The sequence below is a fragment of the Nematolebias whitei genome, chromosome 2 (genome assembly GCF_014905685.2).
Source record: "Nematolebias whitei isolate Nwh7 chromosome 2, NemWhi1, whole genome shotgun sequence".
NCBI classification, from domain to species: Eukaryota; Metazoa; Chordata; class Actinopteri; order Cyprinodontiformes; family Rivulidae; genus Nematolebias; species Nematolebias whitei.
In genome coordinates, this window is record NC_056499.1 from 19,897,082 (window position 1) to 19,905,116 (window position 8,035).

An 8,035-nucleotide genomic window follows, 5' to 3' on the forward strand; every position below is an offset into this window, starting at 1 on the left:
TTTGTTTGTTTTGTTTTGTTTTTTTGAATGTCCAGAGGACCAGATTTAACTTTTTTAGATTTTTCTACCTGGATTATTGAGCATGCATCAGGATAGCACAACTACTACAACTAAGAAACCCTGTGCTAAGCAAGTCTATGGGAAAAGAAGGTTTGGTATTCAAATTGGTATAAATTTTTCATATTTATGAAGCTCTGTTTTAAAACTTTGTTAATCAACAAAAATAAAAACTTATTTTTCATTCCAAAAATACAATAAAGAGACTCACTTTTTATTAGTAGAGCTGTGAATTCAAATGTAGAGTATAGAAAATATTAATTGTTATGCATCACATTTGTAAATTAGCAAGGGAGCTGATTGCTTTAGCAGGCTTTGCAATTTTATTCTTTACTAGAGTCTGAACACCTATAAAGGTTTGATTTTAAAATCCTAAATATACTGTAAAATATACAGTATTTACCTGCTTGTTAAGACACGTGAGAGATATTTTTTGTGAATTGATCGATGCTATATAAACAAACAAACTGAATTCAGTTGAACTGAATTAAATCAGTGTCAGCGCCTTAAATTTTAACTCGAGCTTGAACAAGATGATCATAGGTTTTCCACAGTAGTATTATTTGCTGTTTCAAACTTTTGATCTACACATTTCTAGCATTACCGTACAAACTTTGAGCCTACGTTAATATTCTCAGTCAAAGTTAAACTTTATGTCCTTTCTGCATCTTGTATGTATCATGTTTTTACTCATGTTTCTCCTTGGATCAGAAAATCCTTAACAATCTGAATTTGTATGTGTGTAGAATATACTGTAGAGTGGCGTGAGGTCCGTCCCATCCAGCTGGCAGTAGCCAGAAAGCTGCTGTCCCACGTGTGTGCTATAGCAGACTCCAGCACGCAAAACCTTGACCTTGGCTCCTTCAACAGGGTCAGCTTCCTCATCCTGGTACCGCCCTCTGAGGTCACATTTCAGCAGACTGTTTTGCACCTCTGGAACTCTGGTTAGTGAAATGAATTTGTTAGTCAATCATTCATTTAATTGGTGACTTTTTTGTCTGTAACTGCATTTATTAGTCATCCTTACAGTACAACATTTGTCATAAGTAAAGAAGAGCTGGCATGCTTTTGCTTTTGGTATATAATGAGTTTAAACTTTTGCTGAACAAAAGTATAAATGCAACACTTTTGTTTTTGCTCCCATTTTTCATGAGCTGAACTCAAAGGTCTAAGACTTTTTTATGTACACAACAGACCTTTTTGTCTCAAATATTGTTCACACTTTTGCGTAAATCTTTGTTAGTGAGCCCTTCGCCTTTGCCAAGATAAATGCCACAGATGTTGCACGTTTTGAGGGAGCGTGCAATTGGCATGCTGACTGCAGGAATGTCCACCAGAGCTGTTATCCGTGAATTTATTGTTCATTTCTTTACTATAAGCCGTCTCCAAATGTGTTTCAGAGAATTGGACAGTATGTCCAACCGTTCTCACAACCACAGAGCACGTGTAACCACAGCAGCCCAGGGCCTCCACATCCAGCATCTTCACCTCCAAAACCATCTGAGACCATCTGCCCGGAAAGCTGCTGCAAATATTGATTTCCTTAGTCATAGAATGTTGGCACAAACTGTCAGAAACCATGTCAGGGAGGCTCATCTGCATGCTCGTCGTCCTCATCAGGGTCTCCACCTGATTGCAGTTTGTCGTTGTAACTGACTTGAATGTGCAAATGCTCACATTTGATGGCATATGGCACGTTGGAGAGGTGTTCTTTTCATGGATGAATCTTGATTTTTACTGTACACGGCAGATGGCAAATTTCATGTATGGAGTTGTATGGGTGAGCAGTTTGCTGGTGTCAATGTTGTGAATTGAGTGACTTATGGTGGCGGTGGTGTTATGGTATGGGCAGGCAAATGTTATGGACAACAACAAACAGGTACATTTTATTGATGCCGCTTTAAATACACAGAGATAACGTGACAAAACGTGACAACCATCACCTCACGTTGCAGCATGATCATGCACGGCCCCGTGTTGCAAGGATCTGTTCACAATTCCTGGAAGCTGAAAACATCCCAGTTGTTGCATGGCCAGTATACTCACAAGACATGTCACCCATTGAGCATGTTTGGGATGCTCTGGATCGGCATATACGACAGCACAATCCAGTTCCTGACAATATCCAGCAACTTCGCGCAACCATTGAATAGGAGTGGACCAAGAGTCCACAGGCCACAATCAACAACCTGATCAACTATGTGAAGGAATTTTTGAAAACAAAACAAATTTGTGAACAATGTTTGAGAGGAAAAAGGCCTGTTGTGTTCAGAAAAAAGTCTATGATCTTTGAGTTCAGCTCATGAAAAATGGCAGCAAAAACAAAAGTGTTGTGTTTATATATTTTTTCAGTGTACATAACTTCTACCACTCTTTATGGCTACCAGGCGTCCTACAGGAGCTCGGGAGTTCAGAGCAGGAATGTGCATCTCAGATTGAGGCTGAACGTTATGTGGTTAAGTTGGATCAGACTGCTCAGGCACAAATTGACAACCTCATTCAAGAAGCACAAAGTAACACCTATACACTCTACATCCTGGTTCATGACCACGCCCACTGGGATGTTTGCAGGTTTGCTAAAAACAGCAGGAAAAAAATAAAGAAATACCCACAAATATTGTTTTCACTTTTCATTGTCTCTTCAGTATATTCAACAAATATGTTGACTCAGCCTCTGTGGCTCTGTTTCCTCTCTCTCAGCTCATCCTGCTGCAGCACAGACAGTGGTGTGGGTCTGGTGGATAAACTGTTGAACTCACGACAGGTGACAGACGCCACAAACATCCTGATTCTTCACGTCACTTCATTTCCTTTTGCCCTTCAGACACAATGCACACGCATCAGTCCTTATAATGAGATAAACTGGCCGTCTGCATTCAGTAATGTAAGTCTATGTTTTATTTGAGAGGACAATTATTTTGTGTGGAACATAGAGAAGCAACTGTGTGTCCAGTGATTCAGTTCTTTGATTTTTGATGCTTACATGTGCAGGATGTGGACCTGTATCATGAGAGGACAAGGTATTTTGGTGTATCGGAGATTTTGGAGACAACTCGCTCAGGCAATAGCCTGCCTCTGATGCGTTATGATTCCTCTTTTGAAAGCATGGCATCTACCCTTGAAGAAAGGTGCTACACCCAAAAGTAGTCATAATGAGTTAAACCCCAGACAAAGTTTTAAATTATACTGCAAATACAACTGGATGCACGTTCAATCTTTTTCTTTCTTGTTTCCAGATTTCCAAAGCTGCACAGTGCTGTGATTCGAACTACAGTCTTGATTCAACACTACTGTGTGGCACTGATGGCTGCATCTGGAAAAATAAGCACCTCTCTCAATCTCCACAAACACACCTCTGTGGAGACCATGGAAATTGTCCAATCATTGCTCACAGCTGCCCAGCAGTGCCCCGCCCACCATGGTCATATGATCTTGTTGCGGATCCCTTCTTTGGCTTTGGCAGCATGGGCCCACCGACGGCTGTCAAGAGTGAGGAGGCAACTAGGGCTAGAAGGGAGTTTTGAAATTGTCCTGGGCAATCCCAACCAAGCTCTGACTATTGGACAGACTTTCATTGATAAGATCAAGGTAGGTTCATGATTTCAATATAAAGTATCAAATAAATAATTGTATGATTAGATGACAAATTGCAAAATAAAAAAATAAAAGCTGACATACTGTCAAAAGTTGTATATCTCTGTGTTTTTTTTTTGTGTGTGTTTGTGTTCCTTAGACATGGTTAAAGATTCAAGATGCTGACTGGGTTCCTCATACCTACTTGGAGCTGGAGGCCCTCCCCTGCATCCTTATTTTGTCAGGGGCTGAGCCACTTGGAGAATCATTGCCCAGGTGCTCACACTGAGAGCTAAACTTTAATTCCAGACTCCTGAAGAAAATATATATTTTCTAAACATTTATTAAACAAAAAAATTCAAATACGTTTGATGTAAAATTGAAAAAATAAATATCTGACAGGTCACTCAAGTATTGTGATCTTCGGGTGATAAGCTGCTCCTACCTGCAGCGCACGACTCTTGAACAAGAGCTGGGACTGGCTGCTTATCTAGTGAAGGCAGAGTCACGACCACCACACAACCCTGGACCAGGAAGCCACGAGACTGAAAGTGATGCTGAAAAATTCAGCAGCACAGACAATGAAGAAGAGGAAGGACAAGATAATGGTAGCTTGAGATTCAAAATCCAATGAAATGTAAATACTACTAAATAATTTAATAATCTTTTGGGTCTTTTCCGATCATTTCCAGGAGACCCTCCGTCATCGTCCACTCAGCCTCTCCAGCAATGCCCTGACAGTGGAGCTGTTGATACCCTCCCAGCCCAAAGCACCACCTCTAAAAATGTTCATAAAGGCACACTGGACACCAAGCAACCTCCATCAAAACCACAGAATAGAGTTCTGCCCCAGCCCCCATCTCAGTCATTATCATACCTTCAAGTTCAAAGCCATCCCCAGGTCCAGCTAAATTCCCACCTGCAGCCACAAGCCCATGATCAAGTTCAGCCATTGCCTCAAACAAAATCTCAACCTTGTCCTCAAACAGTCCCCCAGCAGCAGCCTCATTCCCAGGCACAAACTCGTTCCAAATCTGCATCCTCTGGCTCATCATCCCCACAAACCTCTTCTCATCTGAGCTGCTCGTGGGCACGAGGATTGAGCCGCCCACCCTCTGTGCTCCTTCCTCGTGCCATCTATGACATTATCACAGCCAACGACAGTAGTGGACTCGCGCGATGTACTTCGTTCTTGCCACACTTGTCTGTTGCTTGGGCAAGCAGCTTCAGGTAGAAGAAAATGTGTTTGCATTACAAATAATGTAATATTTAATACTAATATGCTGTACTAATTTGAAAAAAAAAAGATTTAACTTGGTGTGTATCCAAACCTTGAACTCAAAAACATACAATTGTGAAAATATAATTTGTTTTCATGCTAACATGCAGTGTCTTTTTGCACAGACCTTTACTGAGTAAAATGATGACATGTACAGAGCAATCACTGTATTATCGTCAGTGGACTGTTCCTCGTTCCTACCACATGGACAGCAGCAATCGCACTGAAGGAAGAAGTGACAACTTTCATCCTCGAAGACTGCTGCTCAGCGGACCCCCACAGGTACAGTCTTTCTGTTATTTATTTATTTTTCCCCTATTTGGATTCAGCTCATACTGTACAGTAATCCTTGTTCATGTTTAACCCCACTGCTGCCTTTGAGTCAAAATGACCTGTGAACTGAGGACTTGTGCATCATTTTTGACCCAAGTAGGAGAGTTTATGTACTTTTTTCCCCAGTAAGGCTTTTAGTTGTGTTTAAACCCCTGAGGGTTTAAAAAGGCATTTATGCTTTTATTACCTTTCAACTAGATTTCTGCCAGCTTTTTCCATATGAATGAAAAAGGGATTGTTTTATTGTCTTCTGCACTTAGTAGAAAAAGTGGTCCACTTAGTTTTTAAATTATTATACCACTATTTTTTTTTAGTACCAGTAATCATTAGGATGGACTATACTTTGCTGCTCAGATCTGTGTCACTTTGCTGTTTTCTCTGACTTTTCTTTGTGCTTTATTAATAAATTTATTATAAACCTATTTTCCCCTTGCTGTTTGTTCCATATTTAGGTGGGGAAGACAGCGGCATACCTGCACTTCCTGGGTATCCTGTCTCGCATGCTGATCAGGCTCATGGAAGTGGATATCTATGATGAGGAAGACATCAACTGCAGTCAGTATAATTGTGGCACAAACCAGTTTTTAAAATTGCCATGTTAATTACAAATACTTTTCAATTAATTTTTATTAGTTTTCATGTTACAAGTGCTTTTTCTAATATTTATTGTAGCTTTTATCAAGCTGTGTCCTGATATTCTTCTTTAGTACTGTAAATTTATATCAGATGTATGTATACTTTTTTTTAAATGTGTTGTGCATTTAGGTGCTCAGACGGAAGGGGTGCAGTACCACCCACCTAATTCTCCATGGCCCAACACAGAAATCATGAAGAAAATACCCTTTGAGTACACCATCCATGATGCTAAATATGACGATATCAGCACGATATATTGCCCTGGATTTAAACCACGAACTGATGGTTAGTAAAATAAATGACGCATACTTTTACAAGAGTTTTGTTCAGATAATATTTTGCATGTTATAATCTCCTTTTTTTCTGCTTTGCGATCTGAAGGAAACCCAGTGTGGCAGGAGGAGGTGTACCTGCGCAGACGAACGACTAGAATCAAGCTCTCTAAGTATGCAGCCTACAACACCTATCATCACTGTGAACAGTGTCATCAGTACTTGGGCTTTAACCCCAGATACCAGGTCAGCACACTGCACACAAACAATATGAGAAATTACACTTTAAATTAATGTGAACTGTACATAAATAAGGGTTTCCTCTTATCATAATTAAGACGTATGAGTCAACGCTGCATGCCTTCACGTTCACTCATCTGCTGCTCGGAGAAGATATTCAGCTCTACTTCATCATCCCAAAATCTAAAGAGCACTACTTCAGCTTCAGCCAACCAGGAGGCCAACTGGAGAGCTTGAGGTTACCTCTTGCTTCTGACTGGGTGAGTCCTTCATCACCAAAATTTGAAGCTCTGAATCTCACCAATGAGCATTTCCACCTTTTTTCCCACATCTCAGTTTAATATAACCTTACATGTTCTTATCATGCTGTCATTATTGATTAAATTATGACCGCTGGAGTCTTGCTGCACTCACAGTGAAAATCTCCAAAACTATGCTGTAAGTTTGTATTTCACACTAGTAGTACCAAGGAAAATAATAATAATTAATGCAAGTTTTATTTTTATACTCTGCTGTTGAGCAATGAAAAATACATATCAATATTTTTTGTCCACCATTTTCAGTTAACATACATTATACCTTTGCTTTAAATCGGATGATGGGCAATGTTGATAACAATTCCTGGTTGCTCCACTAGAGGGGTCAGTTGTTAAGGCTATGGCTCAAACAGTTTCTACATTAAAGTTGTTCTTGCATATTTTTATGAAACAAACAGTACACAGATGTCCCCCACCACAAAAGGATTTGAATAGTGAATGTTTGTAGTTTTTAACATGTACTTAACAAGGTTGAGTCAGGTCCTCTGGACAGGTTTCAAGGATTCAAAGTTATTTATTGTCATTTGCATCACATGTAGCACATGAGGTGGAACAAAATTGTGTACACAGGGTCCCAGTTACATCCAACAAAAGTATAAAATGTAAAAGAAAAACAGTAGTAAGATATAAGATATGGTTCTTCTTTGTTGAAACTTTTTTTGTCTTTTACCCAAAAGACTTCTTCAGCCTAACCTTGTTAGTTTTATCTACCCAATTTGTTGAGCATGCATCAGGACATTTCGACCTGTGTGTTTTTCTGGACTAGAATTGAACAGGGAATAAAAGGTTAAATGTTTTTGGTGCAAGAAAATCAAGTGGGTAGGAGTTACACTGTGTAATAATAATAATATATTGATACATTTTATTTGTATAGCGCTTTTCTAAATACTCAAAAAGACGCTTAAGAACATATGAGAACAGAGGTAGTTTTTTGGGGGGGCTGAGGTGGTGCAGAGTGTGTGATATTCATTCAACCTTTATTTAGACAGGTTAATCCCACTGAGCCTCGAGGACTCATTTACAAGAAAAACCTGATTACTAGAGAGACCTGATTAGTCTGGATAGTGGCGAGCAACGGGAGCAGTTTTGTCCACCATTGTACCCTTTGCTTGTGCAGTGAACGGAGGGTGCACACACCCACAGGGTGGCAAATGGTGGCCTTAGACCCCATAGATTAATTTCTTATTACCACACCAGCCACCCCAATCATGTGAGGAATCTACTTTTGGAAATGTAAAAAATAGAAAATATAGTTTTCCCAAATGATAAGTGTAGCCACTTCATACACACACACACACACACACACACACACACACACACACACACAC